We start from the raw sequence: 19,835 nt of genomic DNA on the forward strand, positions 1-19,835 counted from the left end.
AGATAAATCCTAATGCCTTCGAATAATCTGTTGGCTTTCCATGATGACAGCGTGGTTTTCACTCGTAAAATATCTCTACATGTCCTCCGAAGTGAGACATTCATGGTCCCCAGATTATGAATCATTTTAGTAACCCCCTGAATTTTCTTTGCGCCCCAAAGCGGTTGCCAGTTTTGGCTTTTGGCATTCTAACATGATAAACCTTGTTGGCTAGCATGCTAACAATGTACCTGCTTTACATCAGCATGTTAGCATTGTCATTCTGAGCGTGTTAGCTTGTAGCTTACACAGGCTCAGAGACCTGCTAGCTTGGCTGGTTACTCTTAGTCATGTTAAAACAATCGTGCATATAAAAAACTGGCCAACCTTCCAAGATAACTGAAGAACGTGGAGACTGAACTGACACACTCACACCCTACAGCACTACTTAACCTTGCCAAAGAAAGCATTCTTACTCTCTCAAGGAAAGTTATTCAAACTGAAGGGGTGATAGTGAGAAACAGGGAGAGAGAAAGGAAGGGATGAAAGACTTTCTCATTACTTCAGGTGAAGGGCAGCTGGTGCACGCCACTTTGTCATGACATGAAGGCTAAAGGCAGAGTATAACATTTTCAAGCCATCACCACCTTTCACATTTAGTCAACCCAACGACAAAGGAAACCATCGTCACTTCCTGGTTTTATCCTCAGGTGATTGTCTGTTGCTTATTTTGGTCAGAGATGTTTTTAGCACGCAAGTCACTTCCCTGGTTGGGTTTAATTTTTGGAGGGAGCAGTCTGTAAATGGAAAGCTGTCTTGAATATTATGTTAGTACGCCGGGAAACCTCTCAGACTTGCAGTTAGACATCCTGTTGCCTCTGGGGCGCCAAGGATCCACCAAAGTGCAGACTTAGAGGAGGACAGGGCTTTCTGGGCAGCAGCCTCCGTCTTTATAAAACATCCAAAACTCCAAACTCAAAGATTAGAAAGAACTAAAAATGGTTTCATGTCCTGCTCTTTCTTGAGCCTGTATTGTTTTATTGCAACTTGGTTCTAGATCTCAATGTTGATGGCTCAGTCAGTCGGTCCACCACTGAAATATCTCAACAACTCTTGGGTTGATTGCTACATAGCATTGTGCAAACATACACAAGCAGCAGTGTTCTATGGGATGGCAAGGTCCGAGTTTCCTTATGTGTTTATCTGAACAACTGTTAGATGGATTACAATGAAATTCTGAACAAACATTCACAGTTCTAGCAACCCTAACCCTTTGGCTTCGGGTGTAGTATCTTAATGGTAAATGGACTGTACTGTATAGCGCATCTCTAGTCTTTCAACCACTTAAAGCACTTTCACACTCGCATTCACACACTGATGGCAAAGGCCTAAGTGCCAATTTCCAATCAGCATCTATGCCCATTCACACTCTGATGGCTGTGCCTTTGGGAGCAATTTGGGGTTCAGTGTGTTGCCCAAGGACATGTCGACAATAGCAGTAAGGGATCAAACCACCAACCTTCCGACTGAAAGACGATCAGCTTTAACACTGAGCCACAGCCACTCAAATCAACGGATTTGTATGAAATTTCATGGTCCCCTCAGATTGAATGATAATATGTTTGGTGATCCCCTGACCTTTCATTTAGCACCCTTCCCATCAGCTTTAGCTGTACTGTGTTCAGTGCTAACGTGATAAACCTTGCTGGCTAACATTTTTACAATGTATCTCCTTCACATCAGCATGTTGGCATTGTCATTCTGAGCGTGTTAGCTTCTAGCTTACACAGCCTCAGGGACCTGCTAGCTTGGCTGGCTACTCTTAGTCATGTTAAAACACCCATGCAGAGGCTAATTAGCAAACATTAGCATTTTAACATGCTAAACCCGATGGCTAACAGTTCAACATTATACCTAGTTTACATCAGCATTTTAGCATTGTCATTCTGAGTATGTTAGCATGAAGCTTACGCAGCCTAAGAGACCTGCGTGCTTGGCATTTTACTCGGTCTTGTTGAAGCAATCATGCATAAAACCTCTCTGAACAACTTTCCAAGATAACTGTAGAACTAACATTCACACACACCCTACTGTAGCACGTTAGTAAAGCAAACTCCTTCAAACAGAAAGGGACTCTGTGATTGACAGGGATGAAAGACAGAAGATTGGAGACTATCAGTACTTTAAGATTTAGAAGCTCAGTTTAAATCTGTATCTTGGCAGGAAAACACCAAAAACAAAGACGATCCAAGTTCTACGTCTTCGCTGTCCAGTGATGAACTTAGTCCAAGTGTGTGTGTAAACTCTGATGGTTGCAAATAGATGGCATCTGTTACTGTAATCCAACCGAAGCAGTTCAAAGCTTTTACAGTGTACTCAGGTCTGATGGATGTCTGCTGAGGACAAGCTCACAAAAACAAAGCAATAAACCTTCTAATAAAAACAGTAATCACATTTTTAATAATGGATTCAATTTTTTCATTATGTTATCTGGATAGGATGCCAACAATGATGAGTAAACACTCACAGACACACAAATCTCCTGCTGTGTGTGTGTGTGTGTCTCTGTCCAAATGCAGGCAGGTGTTTACACTGAAGTGGTGAGCAGCGCTGCATATGATTAAAGCACTTTATATTCTGAGCACTCAGCAGGACGGAAACTTCCACAGCAGACAAACTCTCTTTTTCTCCACCAGGGAAACTGTGTTTTGTAGCTCGGCTTGTATACATGCGTGTGAATAAATAACTGCGGGAGGCAAACAAAGCAAAAGCAAACGATACCACACGAGGATCACTTAAAAAGACGTTCAAACACGCCACGCTGACACAGGATTGTGGATGTATCGGAGTTGTTGGGAGGAAATTTCCCCCTAACACTACTACTTCTTCTCTTGTTTGCAGTCGCTTTAAAATCACCACCTCCAAGAGAAGATGGTCTTTATGTATCTTGGCAGGGGGAGCTTTTAGCCAAATTGGAGGGAACAGGATGTTAACTTGAGCTTGGAGCAGTTTTGTTGGGTCTAAAGTGCTGCATTTTTTTCAGGAAGTGGCAAGGAAATGTCATGATAATAAACACTCAGACAGGGGCCGTGATTAACTCGCAGTATAATGAAGTGACTGTGCAAATAAAAGACTAACTCAAAAAGTGTGTTTGGTGTTGAGTCACCCTTAATTCGGCATGTTAACACGCTCGAGTGTGTGAATGGTTTTCGTGGCGTCTCATGCCGACTCGTCTCGCAGAGAGATGTTGGAAAAGGATCCTGTGAAACGCTTCTGAGGCGAGATGTGATGATGTAAGTAAAACAAACCAAACTTTCCAGGTTTGTGTGAGAGTCTGTGCAGATTAGCTCAGTGCAGATGAGATTACACACACACACACACCTGCTCGGGTCTGACTGCGTGTGTGCTGCTGTGTTTATTCGCGGACATGTTTTCGGGCATAGCTGCGTGCGTGCATGTGTGGGTGTGTGTGTAAGAGAGCTTTGCCATGAGGAAGTGCGTGTGTGTTAAGCCCTGGCTTGACTTCTTAGCTGGCTGTGTGAGTCATCTGGCCATGCAGCCAGGCATTTCTAGAGCTGGAAGAAGCCGCTAAGCCAGACAGGCTGAGCCAAGGCTTTCTCTGGTTAGAGGGCATCTCACACACACACACACACACACACATACACATATACATCGCGTTATTGTCGCTTTACGTCTTTCCTCCTATTAATCTCCACTCTTCTTCCTCCCGTCCACACCTCTGATCGGCTAGCGGTAAATAATTAGCAAACAAAGCAGAGACAGCGCCGGCTTCCTCCCCGGCTCATTTAGGCACACAGCAGTGTTTGCGATGATGCAGTGCCACTTCATTTTGGCTGGTTGTTTGGTCTGTCTGCCGCAGAACGAGTGGGTGTGTGATATAGAAATGGATTCGGAAAGAAGCAGGGTAAGAGAGAGAGAGAGGGAAAGGAGGAGGGACAGGAAGCTGTGTGTGTGTGTCTGATTGCTGAGGATCACGGGGTTCTGATCGATAGCTTCTAAACAGCTCAACTCTCCATCAGAATCAAACTCAGTCACTTATGTGCACTCACTTTTACACGACTTATCCATGACACACCATAAGAGTGCATGGTGTGATATGATTGTGCGCTAACTGCGTGTTTGCATTTTGTTGCCATAAAAAAAGGCCCCTTCAGGCTCTGTGGACGTCAAATAGAAACACCTAAGCTCTTTTGATCGCCTCCACCGGTATGAATCGCAGTAGGAAATCAGCATTGTGTCCTCTAACCCTGGATGATGTCGCTTTCATTAAGGGAACACAGAGAGAGGAATAGCGAGCGGTGGAGCTGCAGAAAGAGTGGTGGTCTCTGATGGGCTCTGCAGTCTGTTCCTTCCCTTTAATTAGTCCCGTTGGAATGTCCTCCCCGCTCCACGCGGCTGATCAGCTTCCCCTCTATATTTCCACTCTGTATTTGTGTGTGTGCGCGAGTGGGCGTGTGTGTTTGTGTGCATCATAGCTAAAGCCCGGACAGACATCTCACGGGCACATTGAGATCCCCACGGTGAGGCAGAAAAATGTAGTGGAAATGCATTAATATTCAAGAAGGTGCTATTCCCTGAGATATCAACCATTTGGAGACGTGGACGCCTCGACACCCACCACCACTAACTGGGACCATTACCATAAATGTAACTTTAGAAGATGTGTAGCGTCATTATAGTATTTATTCTGCTGAAAAGAATGAATTTGTGCTTTTTAATATTTAATTAAAGTTAAAGAGTTCATTGTTTAAAGGCATTTCTGCACTTGACATGTTTGCATTGACTACGGCAGCTCCCTGCACGCACATTCAGACTTCTGCAGATGATCCAGAACGCAGCAACATAAACGGCTCCTGCCTACCTGAGCGCCCTCATCCAGGTCTACACTCCGTCCCGCCCACTACGGTCTGCCAATGAAAGGCGCCTGGTACTCCCATCACAACAGGGCCCTAAATCACTATGGACTCTTCTCCTCTGTAGTCCCCCGGTGGTGGAATGAATTACCAAACGCCGTCCTGCAGAGTCCCTGTCCACCTTTAAGAGAAAGCTAAAGACCCAGCTCTTTAATGAACACCTCTGACCTTAATGATAATGATGCTGTTGATAATGTCAGTATCAGTATCAGTATTCAAAGTATCAAAAGGAAATGGAAGATATTGTCTGATATCGTCAACAGGCGGCTAAGAAGAAAAGGGAAGGACACTGAGATGATAGAAGGGAGAGATGAAAAGGTAAGGAGACGAGTGCACAGAAGCGAGGGGAAGAACAAAAGAGAAGACGGATGAGCGAGAGGGGAGGAGGCAGAGGTATGCACTGAGGCCATGAAGGTGCTGTTTCTGAATATGTTGGTGTCAGGAGTCCATGGATTATTTGACTGGCACACTGGGAGGTGGTTTTATGAAATACTCTGACATCAAATGTTGTATTTTAAGTAACAGAAAGCAGAACTTTTAGTGTACTAACATTGGCTTATACTTTGTTGCTTTTCCCTCATTGATCACAAGATTATATATCATGGTTTCAGAAGTCTGGATAAGCTCTCACACCCACGGCAATTTCAGAGTCACCGATGAAGCTAACAAGCATGTCTTTGGAGAGGAAGCCGGAGTACCCAGAGGGAACCCACACATGCACGGAGAGATAATGCAAACTCCACACAGAAAGGCCCCTTAAGTACGAACCTGTATTGTAACCAGGAACCTTCTAGCTGTGAGGCGACAGCACTAACCTCCACACCATCCAACAGCCCTCCAGAATAATATCATAAATGAATAAGGCTAAATATCGGGATACTAATGAGCATGTAAACACCGTCAATGACCACATTTCCCATCAGCCTCAGTTTTAGTTTGTGTTCATAGCTAATCAAGTACTCACGGTTAACAGCATACAGGATATCCAACAATAGTGATCTGGGCCTTTATTTAGTTCAGCAGCAAAGAGCAACAGGCCTTTATCTGAAACAGGCTGAAGGCAGATGTTTATCTGTAATTCCTTCTGTTTGATAAGAAAGCTTTAATCATATGTTGGTACAAAGTCTGTTTTTGAACAGCTTCTGTTTGTCCTTTAAAGTTATCACCTTTTTTATGTGTTTCAAATTAAAAGCCACAGGATCCATGTTCCACTAGGGCTGCGGTTCTGGTCCATCAGACAGCACGCGCCCTACCACACAAAGCAACACCACAAGTTTGCACCTCCGAGGTTGATTATCTGCTCATTTGGATATCATTCTGTGATTTTTGTGCTTCCACCATGGCTGAGTACACTACTTAATTAAAAACGGTGAGTCTGTACATTGTGTTTTATTTTTAAATGAGCGGATGCTCTATGCTGTTTTCATGTCTGACTTCCTGTTTGGAACAATCTGCTCTGTTCAGCTTGACGCGTGCTTGAAGCTGCCTCCCTCAAACATAGACTCGTTGCGTATTTTTAGCGGAGAGACGCTCGTCAACCACATGGAAACACGAGCGTGGATGACAAGATGTCTTTTATACTTTATTTGACACTGTTGACCGAACCCCGTCCATTATCACAGATCAGGCTTTAGTATGAGGTAACAGAATACTTAGTAACAGTCACTTTTTAATGATCATTGCAGTTATTTTTTATGCAACAACATGTCATGGTTCCATCTTTTTAGATGTGACCATTTTTATTTTTCTTTGTTTTAATATTCTCCATTGAGGACTACCTGTGACAGTACAATCCACAATGTTTAATATGGCTGGATCTGTTCCTCGTCCACTCTGCGTAAAGACACGCACATATGACCTAAGAAACTAGTTGGTAACTTATTAACCTACCAATAGGAAGAGAAGATTATCTGCAAGTCTGTGCGACCTTTGTGTAATTCCTGCAGTGGTCCAACAAACAGTGTAGTGTCCACAGCGGCTAAGTGAGCACACAGCAGCAGAGGAATGTGCACACAATGATTTGTCAGAGGAAATCTGTGTATTCTTGTAACTTAATGGTTTGTTTTGTAGCCAGAGTTTGGACTGCGTCTCTCCAAACCTAATTGCGACCTCGGGAGATTTCAGCTTGATTAGGCCTCCCTGATCCTGCCACGAGCATGTGTGTGTGTGTGTGTCTATAAATGAGTGTGTGTTTCATGTGTGTTTCATTAATGAAATCCAAAGTTTGGCCTTTGTGGATAAATTCACTCCATGTGACCTGTGGAGAAAGCCCGCAGCTTCAAATTAAGCCTCCAATTTAACAAGCATTGTGGAAACTCAGTGCTGTGTTTGCGTGCGCGTGTGGGTGTGTGTGTGTGTCGGGGTGAGATAGGGAGGAAGATTGAAAGAAAAGAGAGAGAAAATGAGCAGTGGGAGGCTTTTGGCTGCTTCCTCCTCCGTTCCTCGGCCTCTTATCACTCGTTGACTAGTTAACTGTCTGCTATGAGTCGAGCAGAGTGCACATCACCGACCTGACACTCCCATCTTTCAAATCAGCTTCTGCCCGCTGCTGCTGCTGCCGCTACATGTGTGTCCTATCTTTCCTCTCTCTGTCAGCCGCTCGCCGTGCTAACCTGGAGAACTCGTTGGACCGCGAGGTACGATCCTGATGTCGCTACAAATCCATCGTCGGCGCACGACACAGCCTCCCCTTCTTCAAACATCCCCCGGTCAAACACAAAAAAAAGACACGCACACACACGCGCGCGGAAACAACACACGGCTGCAGAGTCTGCTGACTGTGCACATCCAGGTGGTAAACGCAGTTATGTTTGTCTGAGCCTTTTCTATCACCCGGAGTCCAACAGCATCAGACAATAAAAGAAAACCGGCCCTCACCTACGGGTGCAGGAATACACCATAAGCTGGCTTAACACTGCAGAAATAACATCAAAGTCCCTCTCTCCATAGAATACACAGCACAACACTTTCATATTTATCTATCACATGCTGACTACACTTCAATTTTCAGCAAGGTTCTTGGGCAATACGAGGAAAACACTTTGAACTAAATAAACAAATGCAAAGCAGGGATCTCTTGAAGCTTTGGAATATAGGAAATATATTAAAGCAAAATGCAAATGGCCTCCACCGTGCGCTCCCTGAGAGAGGGGAGAGCGTCAGGCACGGGGGAGCGCCGAGGCGAAAAATAATCCAGGGGGAAGAAATGGCTTCTTTAATTCAATTTCAATCCAGGCTTTTTGACTTTTGTAGCCTCTTGGCTGGGATTATTCACGAGCTAGATGAGCGAGGAGGAAATCCATCCAATGCTGTAAGCCTTTGTTGACAAATGTAGCTGTTGTTCTGCAGCAGCAAGAACAACAGTGGAAATGAAAACGGTTTTGTTCCAAAGAGCAGAACAAGTATCATTAGGAAGTGAGGCAGATCAGTAAGAGCCCCATCATACAGTTTATACAGTAAGAGGCTTCTCACTTCAATAGGACGCTGATGTCATCCCCACACCTCCTGCACAGACAGGTGAAAGTCTCTCTCTCTCTCTCTCTCTCTCTCTCTCTCCTGTGCCTCCAAACTTAATCTTTCATCACACTGTGGTTTCAGAAGGCCGCCACTTTCTCTCCTCTCCCCCGCCCTCAGCTGCTATGCAGATTGTGTGTGTCTCTCTTGAATCTTTGTCACATTTAAGCCTTACCAAAAAAAAAACAGTTCACACAATGATTAAGCTTTTATTACAGACTGGTACACGCTGACATACAGTGAGTTTTTCCATCTGCTGTTTGTGCCATATGTCTGCGCTTTCCCGCAGGTGCTAACACAGCTTACGTCACTGGAAATGATCCTGTTGCCACAGCTGAAGGGGGGAGCGATCATAGTGAAGGAGTAGTAAGACGCAAATTGGGGAAATAAACTTAAAGAAGCATCCAAGAAAAGTTTCTGGTGCTCCAGGTGAAAAAAAACCCACTCAAGGTTAAGGTAAGGAAGCTGACAGTGTTTGTGTAATGAAATCCTTTCATCTTGAATTCATGGCTGGAGGTTCACTTGAAGTCGAGAAAATGTGATCGGAGGTGAACAAATCTGTTTAGCTGTAATTCGTAGTAGGTTACCTCCTCGTCCAAAAGCTTATAAATAACTCAGTCGTAATAGGCTGTTGGACTGTGAAGCTAATGTACAAAGCTGGTATGGATTTGTATTAAACTTAAAGCTTGGTTCGCAATGGAATGATACATTGGTGAATGGACTGCACTTAAATATCTCTTTCGTAGTCTTGCGACCACAAGCGCTTTTACACAACATGTCACATTCAAACACTGGTGGCAGATGCTGCTACGTAATCAAATTCACACACCGTTGGTGTTCAGTGTCTTGCCCAAGGACACTTCAACACGTAGACTGCAGGAGGTGGGGATCGAACCACAAACCTTCCAATTGAAAGATGACCGACTCTTCTACTGAGTCACAGCCGCCGCTACTGACAAACCTACTACTGAACTGAAGACATTCAGAACCAGCGCTGAACCTCTGGATGGTATGAATGGTGATGCGTTCACTTACTGTTGTACACACTGAAGTGCATTTGAAAAGCGATGTTACAGCTTATTTCAGGAAAAAAGAATGAGCAGAAGCGATTACAAACCTGAGCGCGCTTAGTCGAATCAGCAGTGATTCGAGATTTTCATCTCTGTGATGAGTATTTCTTTTGCAATTATCTAACGTTTCATGGTCCCAATTGTTAATCCGAACAATAATCCGCAGCGTAATCTTCCTCTTAAATGATGTTTTATGATAAAGAGGCAATTTATGACAACTCTTTAAACTCCAGGTTGTGTTAGCACAGTTAACTGGATTGTTATACTTCAATACAGCATGTCATACATCGTTATTTTAAGCCACTCAGAAAAATTTGTAACCTGAGCTGCTCAAAAATAGCATCTTTGTTTCTTTTGTTTATTATTTCTAATATGGTGATATATATGTTTTATTTTTCCTATCTGTATGCTCCATTGATAATGGCTCTTAAAAAGAAGTTAAAAAAGGTCAAACACACAGAAACACACGACCTGCTTAGAGAAACCTCTCCTGTTACCTACTGGAGATTATGAACCGAAATGGACTGTATGGACCACAAACACACACACACACACACACACAGACTCTAAAAGGCTGTCCCTACAGGGCAGCACTCACAGACACTCTGAAACCAACACCTGCCACTGAGGAAAACACACAGACTCACACAGTGTGCAATCAGAGTGGCTGACTTGTGCACAGTAACTTGTTTAGAGTCAGCCATGTTGTGTTTAAAGAGAAGCTGTTGCCTTTAAGGAACCTAAAGATCGTCAAAAAAGAACCTCATCTAGTGAAAGACGTCGAACACTGCTGGTTAAAGTTCATGTGGTTAAGAGAGAGAGAGAGAGAGACGAAGGAAGGTAAAAGTATATCAGGGGAGTCAACAATCGACCTTCCCTGTTGTTGTTTTTCCATCTTACAGAGAAAGCGAGGGCAGAGGAAGAGAGACGGACATGATGATGACGATGAGTGGTTGAGGGGCAGGAGTTAATGATTAGCGTCCAAGCTGCTCTCAGAAACTTTAATGAATACTTAGAGAGTGGGAAAAAAGAGCCGGAGAGATGGTTAAAAGCAAAGATGCATCTTGCATCATGTGGAGAGAGTTTCTACAGAACAATGCAGAGATGACAACAGGGCGTCTCACTGATGGCTTCAGTCCTCTCTGGTCTCATTCTGTAACTCTCATAAACTCCCTGCTTCAGACCTATTTTCTCTGCCCTAAATGCATAATTTTGTAAATGAAGCATCTGCTTGGGTGGTCCCAGTGGGCCTGTGTGTAACAGGCTGAGGCTGACACACACACGAAGCCACATACACACCATCACCCAAAATATAGTTTTGCTAGTCCCCAAAAATATGCAGCACAGAGGAAGTGTCTTTAAAGGGAAGGGCAGCTCTGTACAAGTTTGGTTAAATGCAGACTATTAAACATTTGCAAGTAATCTTAAATATAATGTAATAATGCTGATTCCTGCATAGACGATGACTCCTGACACTAAAGTAGGACAGGCCTTTATCACATGTGCATTGTTCTGTGTGAGTCTGCAGCTGCAGCTGTACAGATAAACGACACACTGTAAGCTGTCACATATAATAAATATCAATATTGTCAATATTTATTTGCACAACATCGCTGTTAGCATGAAGTCACTTCTCCTATTGTAGCATAGTCCTCTGTGTATCGGTTTGACAATAGGAATTAAATTAGATTGCAGCAGTTACAGTGGAGCCATGTCAATACAAAAGTGCTTCTGGGGCAGCAAGTATGGTGAAAGCAGGTGTGTTTTATTGTTATCACTACACACTTTGTTAAAGTGTTCAACTGGTGTTTTTATAACATTTATTTACTATAATTTACAGCAAAAAACAACTCCTGAAGTAGCTGCAGCTTTGTAGCTTCATAACTAAGCAATGTTTTAGTGATTCAGGATGTTAGATGCTTGTTAGTTTGTGTTTCTTTGTGCATTGGTTTATCTATTCATGTACCCTAAGTAAGGGATAATGTATAGTGAGCAGGTTGTTATCGTGGACTGAACCCCAACAGGGTGAGCAGGACCACTTGTCTGACCAGAAGAGTTCCTCCACGATAACAACCTGCTCATTATACATAAATCTGCTTATTACACAGCTATTTACTTCATAAAACTTCATTTAAACCAATCATTTGACTAAATATTGATTGGGAAATTATTTTATAATAAATAGACAAAATAAAAAATAGTCCGTTACACTCACAGTTAGAGCTGCCTACTCTGTAGCCTACTTAAAACGAGCTAACAGAGCTAATATTACTCACAATAAAATGAGCTAACCTAGCTGTTATAACTCACATTAAAATGAGCTAAGCTAGCTGTTATAACTCACATTAAAATGAGCTAAGCTAGCTGTTATAACTCACGATTGACATGACGTAAGCTAGCTGTTATAACTCACATTAAAATGAGCTAAGCTAGCTGTTATAATTCACATTGACATGATGTAAGCTAGCTGTTATAACTCACATTAAAATGAGCTAAGCTAGCTGTTATAACTCACATTAAAATGAGCTAAGCTAGCTGTTATAACTCACATTGACATGACGTAAGCTAGCTGTTATAACTCACATTAAAATGAGCTAACCTAGCTGTTATAACTCACATTAAAATGAGCTAAGCTAGCTGTTATAACTCACATTAAAATGAGCTAAGCTAGCTGTTATTACTCACATTGACATGATGTAAGCTAGCTGTTATTACTCACATTAAAATGAGCTAAGCTAGCTGTTATATCTCACAAACTGCTTACTTACAAAGCGACAAAGACAATAATGCACAAAGTCTCCTACATTACACACACGTTTCATTTTCTCCATCACTCCCCCCAAGATTCGTCTGTGTTGCTTTCCTATTTCACCTCCCAGCCTGCTCCACATCATTTATGCATGCTGCTTTCATACAGGTTGCCATGATTTGGTGTGTATGTGTGCTGCCTGTGTGTGCTTTCATTGTGATGTGCGTGTGTGTGTGTGTGTGTGTGTGTGTGTGTTATATTTGCAACCAGCAGCCACAGATAGCAGCAGAGCAGTAATGGTGTATAACTCATCCTAATGATGCAACAGTGAAGCAGCAGGTAAGGTCAACACAAGATACTGTGGTGGAAGGTGAACTGCCTGGACACACACGCACACACACACACACACACACACATGGACGCAGACTCATGAATGAATCAATCTAGAACAAACACACCTCCAGGCCTATAAACATGTACCCTGCCAATCTCTCTATCACCCTCTATTCACGTTGTCCCATATTTGCTCGCAACCTATTATTTCTTCTCGTGTCCTTTTTCTTCTCTCCTTCCCTCCACGTCTCCTCCTCCATCCCTCCATCCCTCCGTCTCATGGTGATACTGTTGGAGGTCAGTGCACGCCCTGAGGAAGAGGCCTGATGAATAGATCCATGATCGCTGGCTGTAATTACAGTGTCAAATGAACTGTTAGCACAGATCCAGCGTGTGTGTGTGTATGTATGTGTGTGTGTGTTCTTTCCTAATGTGCGAGTCAGCTCCCCGCAGATGCAGTTGCCATATCAGCATACACAACAACAGATGGGCTTCAGTTACACACACACACACACACACACATGCAAATCCACACACAGGCATGCAAAACCATTTTCTTACGTATCATTTATCACCGTCTGAAGACACAGAAAATAAAGCAGAATGTGCAATCAGAATGTTTATAACTCAGTGTGTGTGTGTGTGTGTGTGTGTGTGTGCACATGGGAACAGGCAGGTTAGCATAGAAGCATTTAACCACAATACATCCTGTCAGAGCAAATTCCCCTCAGCAGGGCCCTCTTTACGCTGCCAGTCAGTCCAGCAGATGTGGAGTATTGGCACACACACACACGCACACACACCGTAACTCCCAGCACAAGTTATTGCCAACATATCAGGATGAGCTATTGACTTGTGCACACATCCCTCCATCAGACATGATAATGGAGAGCTGAAGCCATCGGGGCGGGCAGATCAGCAGCTGGGCTGGCAAGAATCGCACGCAGACAGACGGACAGATAGTGTTTGCTTTTTCTGGTGGGAGAAATTGTGACGCTTTTTGTTTCTGTGTCGCTAATGGAAGAAAACAGTGGAACAAGAAGCTCTTGAAAGTGCTCCTATCTTCTCTTGAGAAGTATCAAATTAGAATTAAAGTCAAAGCTTTGGTGTCAGAATAATGGAGGCTTTCATCCACCGGTGTAAGGTCTTCATTAAACTGATTTGTTTGGCAAGCAGTCGACACACAACTTTGGCAGGTAATCATCTTTTTAGTTAATATGGTGTCAGTCACAGAGCAACATTCTCGTTCATTGTAGTCGTGTTCTTGGCCCCCTGATGAAGTCTAGCGTTCGCTCTCTTTCAGCTCTTGTTGGTTTCTAACAACACTTCAGGGAAATACGATTCTTCAGCTGCTGACTGCTCAGGCAGGTTGTGTGCAGTCGCTTTTACACACACAAAAAAAACCTTTACCCACTTAGCACGGTGTGGGCTCTACATGACTCTGCACGCTCAGAACAGTCATTTCCCTGCAGATAGTTCCTGCTCATTGAAGGCAGCGTTCCTAACTGAGTATCACAGCCATGCTATTGTTTGTCTCCCACATAAAACCAACACAAGCAGAAGATTAAATAATGTAATATACCTCTTGAATTTTAGCTACCAATATTTAGTTGTGCATTAAGTCTCCACCTTAGATTGCTCAACCGAACTTGGGAGTGGTGGTTTTCAACTTCACCTATTAGCCTTAGCTCAGCAACCTTAACTGATGTAATACCTTAAAAGTGATCAGGTATCAGGGGCATTTCCAGCGGTTGTCCCCCACATTTCTGATCCAGGTGCCGCCCTATAGACCAGGTATCTCTGACCTTTTTAAATGAAAGTGGCCAAGAGCTACTTGCATTGCATCGCTGTAATTGCTGGTGGCGCCCCATGTTTATTCTTTTGTCGACTGAAATGTTGATGAGGCACACACACTTGTCCTTCACATTCATGACTAAAAACTTGCTTATTACTAATAGCATGTTTTCTGCTTTTTCTGGGCCATGGCCATCTTCACTGTCCATCATAAATGTGGCTAAACAGGCTAGTAGCACTGAACTCCTCACTTTAGCTCAGGTAGCGCACAGCATGACTGACCCGACCTGTTGATGGAGGATGCTGGAACATTGCTGTGATTGGTTAGGTTCAAATGCTGACAAACTTGTTAGGAGCATCACCGTTTTTCATTGACAGCTGATAGGCCTATCCTATTATTTTGTATTGGAGGGGGAGGGACATCTGTGTATTTGATTGAATTGAAGAGGGAAGAGGCTTTCGTCAGATTTTTTGTGCAGCGTCTGTGAACCTCTTGGCGAGCTACTAAAATCCAGGCTGCGAGCTACCTGTTGGAGACCCCTGCTATAGACTATGATTGGCTAGCTGCCCAGTCAGAGGCGGGACTTAAGTTCAAACCAACTTACTGGGCATTGGTTAAACAGGTTGCAAGCAGCTTTTCAATGTAACACCTTTTCTTTTTCAACTTTTTGTATGACTGAATAATGTTATGAATACATTTTGGAGAAACATCTTTTTGAGTCCTTAAAACGTGAGACATGGAAGATTTATATTTATTATTTTGTTAAATACAAAGGAATGTAACAACTGTTTGACACCTTAATGTTAGTAGTTAAAGTAGGACTAGTGGAGACAGAAATGTGTGTGTGTGTGTGTGTGCCACACTACTTCATTCCACCCCTGCAGTCAGTGGCCCAGTTTGGCCTCCCCAGTCAGAGAATGAGTCGACTTGGATGTGACCAAATCAAGAGGGGGAGGTGAGGCCTATTTAAGCTGTGTGAGCAGCAATGGGTCAAAGGACAGACTGTTAAACAATGAGTTGAAACTCAGTACATGGTTGATAACTATGAGCAAACCCTTTCACACTGTTCTCAGTTCTTATGAAAACATCTGTTATGACTGCTTGAAGCTCTTTGCCAAAATGTTCAAAGCATTAGAAATAAGCCGAGATAGATAGTGATTCTTTTCCCTGTTCGTCTCTGCAGACTTTTCCTGCACTGTCACTATGAGTCCAGTAAATCATTTATACTGCCTGGCCCCCCTGCCCCTTGTGCCTACAAGACACACACATACATACATGCACATACATCCCTCTGTTTCCATGGATGCATTATATGCACAACATGCAAACATTTGCATAGCCAAGGTAAGCCACCTAATCAAATTCAGAGCTACATGCAGAGGAAGAATAAACATAGATCCACATTCCTGCCACGTGTGTGTGTGCGCGCCTTTGAGTGTGTGTCCATAAGTATATGCTTGTGTCGGAAAGAAACACAGACAAAGACTCTGTTTGTGTGTGTGTGTGTGTGTGTGTGTGTGTGTGTGTGTGTGTGTGTCTAGTTGGTATTCCAGGGTGGCTCGTTGTGAGTGCGGTTTCCCGCAATCCTTATCAGAGTTGTGATCACAGCAAACTGGTCTCCTGAAATGGAACACATCCCTCCCTCGCACTATCAAGCACACACTCAGACACACAATCATCCCCGTGTTTCTCCGCTCATGATTCCCTTCTTTTAGTCTTATTCAATCTTCAACTTATAACCCGTCGCTGAAACACACGCAGCCAAGAACATGAACGCAATTTGGAACAATCGGAGGTGAGTTTGTCCGTCTGAGGAATACGTAAGAGTTTTTCAAGCGGAGGCATTCAGCCTGGGGACGGGTAAAACAATTGCTGGCTTAGAGACATTGAAAACAAAGGGGGGGGGGGGGGGGGGGGGGGGGGGGGGGGAAGCTTGAGCCAATACAAAGTACTGTGGAGGAGAAGGCATGTAATATTCAGGGGGGGAAGTAAAGAGGTCGACATTTTGAGGGTTGGGGGGGGGTGGAAAAGAAGCAAATGGCTGCCAGGTTACACTTCTTTCACCCCACACTTTATGCTCCGGAAACGCTCTAATTGACACGCCACTGATGTAGTATAGTAACTCAAAGCGCATAAGCTGTGTACTCACTTTAAAGCGACGCAGCACTTCAGCAGCAGTGAGGTAGATCTGCATGCTGATATGCTGAGGAGTGCATCACACAGCAGTTCATGCAGGGGTAAAAAAGTGATGAGAAAAATACACAGATAAGAAGAAATCCGAAATCTGGCTTTGCTCCGTTCTGGGAAATGTGTCCCAGTTAGCATCCTGCTGCTGCCGCTGCTGCTCGGTTTACGCGCACGGCAGAGCGCACGCTCACACACACACACACACACACACACACACACACACACACACACACACATTCCTGTGCTTGCTAATGAACAGGCTGCTTTCTCACCTGGGATTTCTCACCCTATATGTTTTTCTCACTCTCTTACCTTCACTTCCTCCCTCCGCCTCTACCTCCTTCTTGCATTCTCCTGACAGCTTCTCGTCTCCGGGGTTTAGACGTTTGACGTGTATCACTCATACCGGCATGCACACACACATTTGCACACTTATAAAATACTTATAATAGTAATTAAATACACTCTGTGATTAAAGGCAGTCAGAGAATACATTAGCACAAGCCGGATTGTCACCTCTTGTAAGCGGCTGTGCTGTCGCTTCTGCATCTGCAAATTGGAGGAACAATTAAATCTATAATTCTCCAACATCACAGGCTCTGTGAAACGTGTTAATCCCCACGTTCTGTAATGTATTCATGTTATTCATGTTCAAGCTTGACATACGCAACCCGGTCTAATTCAAATATTTGTTCTCACATCCTTCTAATCAAATTTGCACGGATTGCTTTCCAGAATATTCAAAGCATCGACTCTGCTGCCTTTAGATGACTCGTCTGAACGCCGAGATACACTTAACATTACGCTGCTTTAATATTGTGTTGTGTGATACGCGCCGCATTTGAAGCAACTAGTTATTTCTCTGCTTTTGTAGCAGGTCACAGTTGTATTTCATCAAAGACTCGCAGCTGTGAGCCTCACAGTCAAACAGCCCCAACATTTTGAGGCCGACTTCAAACAGTTCATTTTTAGTCAATCATATAAGCTCTTTCTACTCGGGGGCGTTGTTCAAGCCAGGTTGAAAACCTTTGAAAATTATCTGGTGCATGCAGATGTGTGTTACAGAAATAGAGATTAGAGAGAATGGGGAACAGAAAGAGAGAAAGGATCATCATTAGTGATGTCAGAGAGCACAAAACAAACACAATCTGCTTCAGTTGATCGCTAACATAGGCTACCTTTTTAAGCTGTATGTTACTCTCTTTGTGCACTGCACCTTTTCCTCTCAATGTGCCTTAATTTGCTCGTCACAACTTAGTAAATTAAATCAACTTACAAACTACTTGCCTCAATTCCAGGCTAATTACAAAATGCTACTACATCCATGTTACCACTTAATAGTACTCAGCTAGATGTTTGGCTGGCTGCACAAGGATGCTGTGATGAGTTCCATGTATCCTCCCTACCAGAGGCTGCAATTGGTTTGGGCTTGTTAGTGAAGTTACTTCGCAGGTTTGCTGCTCTGTGCATGAGGTGTCATGTTGGTGCAGAGTGATTGGTAGGCTGTGACTATTTCCTGGAAACTTCTTTCAAAGGAGAGTAGCTAAAGCTTGTTCAAAAGACAGTTAACATAACCAACTCTAAATATTTGTATTTTTAGCTTTTATTATTTTATCAGTGTGTATTTAAAAACCTTTTTATAAAGTCTTTTTAGAATTTCGAGCTGTGTGGTCTTTTTTTAATCTTATTTTTTGGGTTACAAAGCAAACATATTAGGTCCTCCCCCAACAAACAATGGGGAACAGGGATTGGGTATTTGAAATGCATGGTGGTGCAGTGGTTAGTGCTGTTGGGTCACAGTTAGAAGGTTCCTGGTTCAAACCCCGGTCCGGATGAAGTGGGCTTTTCTGTGTGGAGTTTGCATGTTCTCCCTGTGCATGGGTGGGTTCAGTCCATGCTCGTTCCGGGCTCTAAATTGCCCGTAGGTTTGACTGTGAACGTTGACGTTTGTCTGTGCGACTGATTGGCAATCAGTCCAGGGTCTAACCAGGTGATCAGCTCCAGCCTGCCGCGACTCTAAACACAATAAGCGTTATAGATAATGGATCATGATTGGTCAACTGATATAGGAGAGATCAGTGCATACACACTGAAAAACTAGTACCAATGCAGAACAGGTACATGCAGTGTCTAAAAACGTGTCAGTATTAAGTCCAGGATTTGACTATAAAAGATATATTTCAATTCAAAATGAACCTTCCCTTAAAGGGGATGGCTGTTAAAGGGGAGGATTTTTTTAGTACACCATATGTGTTCTGTTTCATGCGTCTGCGCCGAAGGACCCGAGTTCGTCACCAGACACCTAAAGGAATTCCCTGCGGTGGGAATAAATGAGAGCGTTGCTTTCTCCCCCTCACTGGTTTTACAGTGTAGCAGCTGCAGTTAGCTGTAGGGTGCTATCTCACAGATCAGACTGCATCAAAAACACCAGCAGACAAACAATTAAGTGATGGCAGAGATATGAGAATTACAACAGCATCCTGTTATTCAGCTGACAAAGGAGGTTTGGATACAGTGAGGAGGGATGGTGGTCTGGTCGGGGGGTGTGGATGTAGATTTGTCCGTAATTAAAACTGATTCTAGTTGTGCTTTTCCACCATAACACACACACATACTGTATAATGCACACACACACACTGCCTGATTACGCCTGATTACAGACTGCTGTCTTCTGGGTGCAACAGCAATTCAGACGCACACACACACACACACATAAATCCACAGCCAGGGTCCCACAGCCCCTGACAGCATATTGCCAAAATAAACAGCATCAGCCCTGTCAACACAGAGATCTCACACTGTGAGCGTGTGACTCAGATATACACCCACACCTACACAAGCATAAATACACACATTCACACACATTCTAAACACATCTGGCAATCAGTAGGTGCAGAAAAACACACAGCGGGGAGAAGACGATCACACATGCATACACCTGCTCTTTCTCCGTCTTTTTTACACACACACACACACACGCAGACCCTGGCCGAGACACAGACTGTTACTGACAGGCTAGAGGACAAGTGATTTCCTGGCAGCCGTCGTCTCCTTGCCTCTTAATCCGAGCTGTAGGGGGCAGGCGGAGTTGACATCTGAGACCAGCGTATTGGATCCTCTCATATCTGACCTTTAACACAGCCAGACCAGAGCAGGTAAAGGTCTACAGCTCCCCAGCGACTTGCATGGATTTGATACTTCACACAAGAGCCGAAGCAAAAGAGAAGCAGAGAGAGAGAGGGAGGGAAGCGAGAGAGAGCAGTGGCACAAATGGA

The 19,835-nt window shown here is 43.7% G+C and overlaps 1 protein-coding gene across 1 annotated transcript in view; it reads right to left on the reverse strand.

Moving 5' to 3' along the window:
* LOC138589947 (chemokine-like protein TAFA-2) overlaps positions 1-19,835 on the reverse strand; it is an 80,909-nt gene that overhangs the window by 40,541 nt on the left and 20,533 nt on the right. The gene's annotated exons all lie outside the window — the stretch shown is intronic.

The sequence above is a fragment of the Semicossyphus pulcher genome, unplaced genomic scaffold, assembly GCF_022749685.1.
Source record: "Semicossyphus pulcher isolate SPU_LCO1_2020_fin unplaced genomic scaffold, fSemPul1.0.p SCAF_13, whole genome shotgun sequence".
Lineage (NCBI taxonomy): Eukaryota > Metazoa > Chordata > Actinopteri > Labriformes > Labridae > Semicossyphus > Semicossyphus pulcher.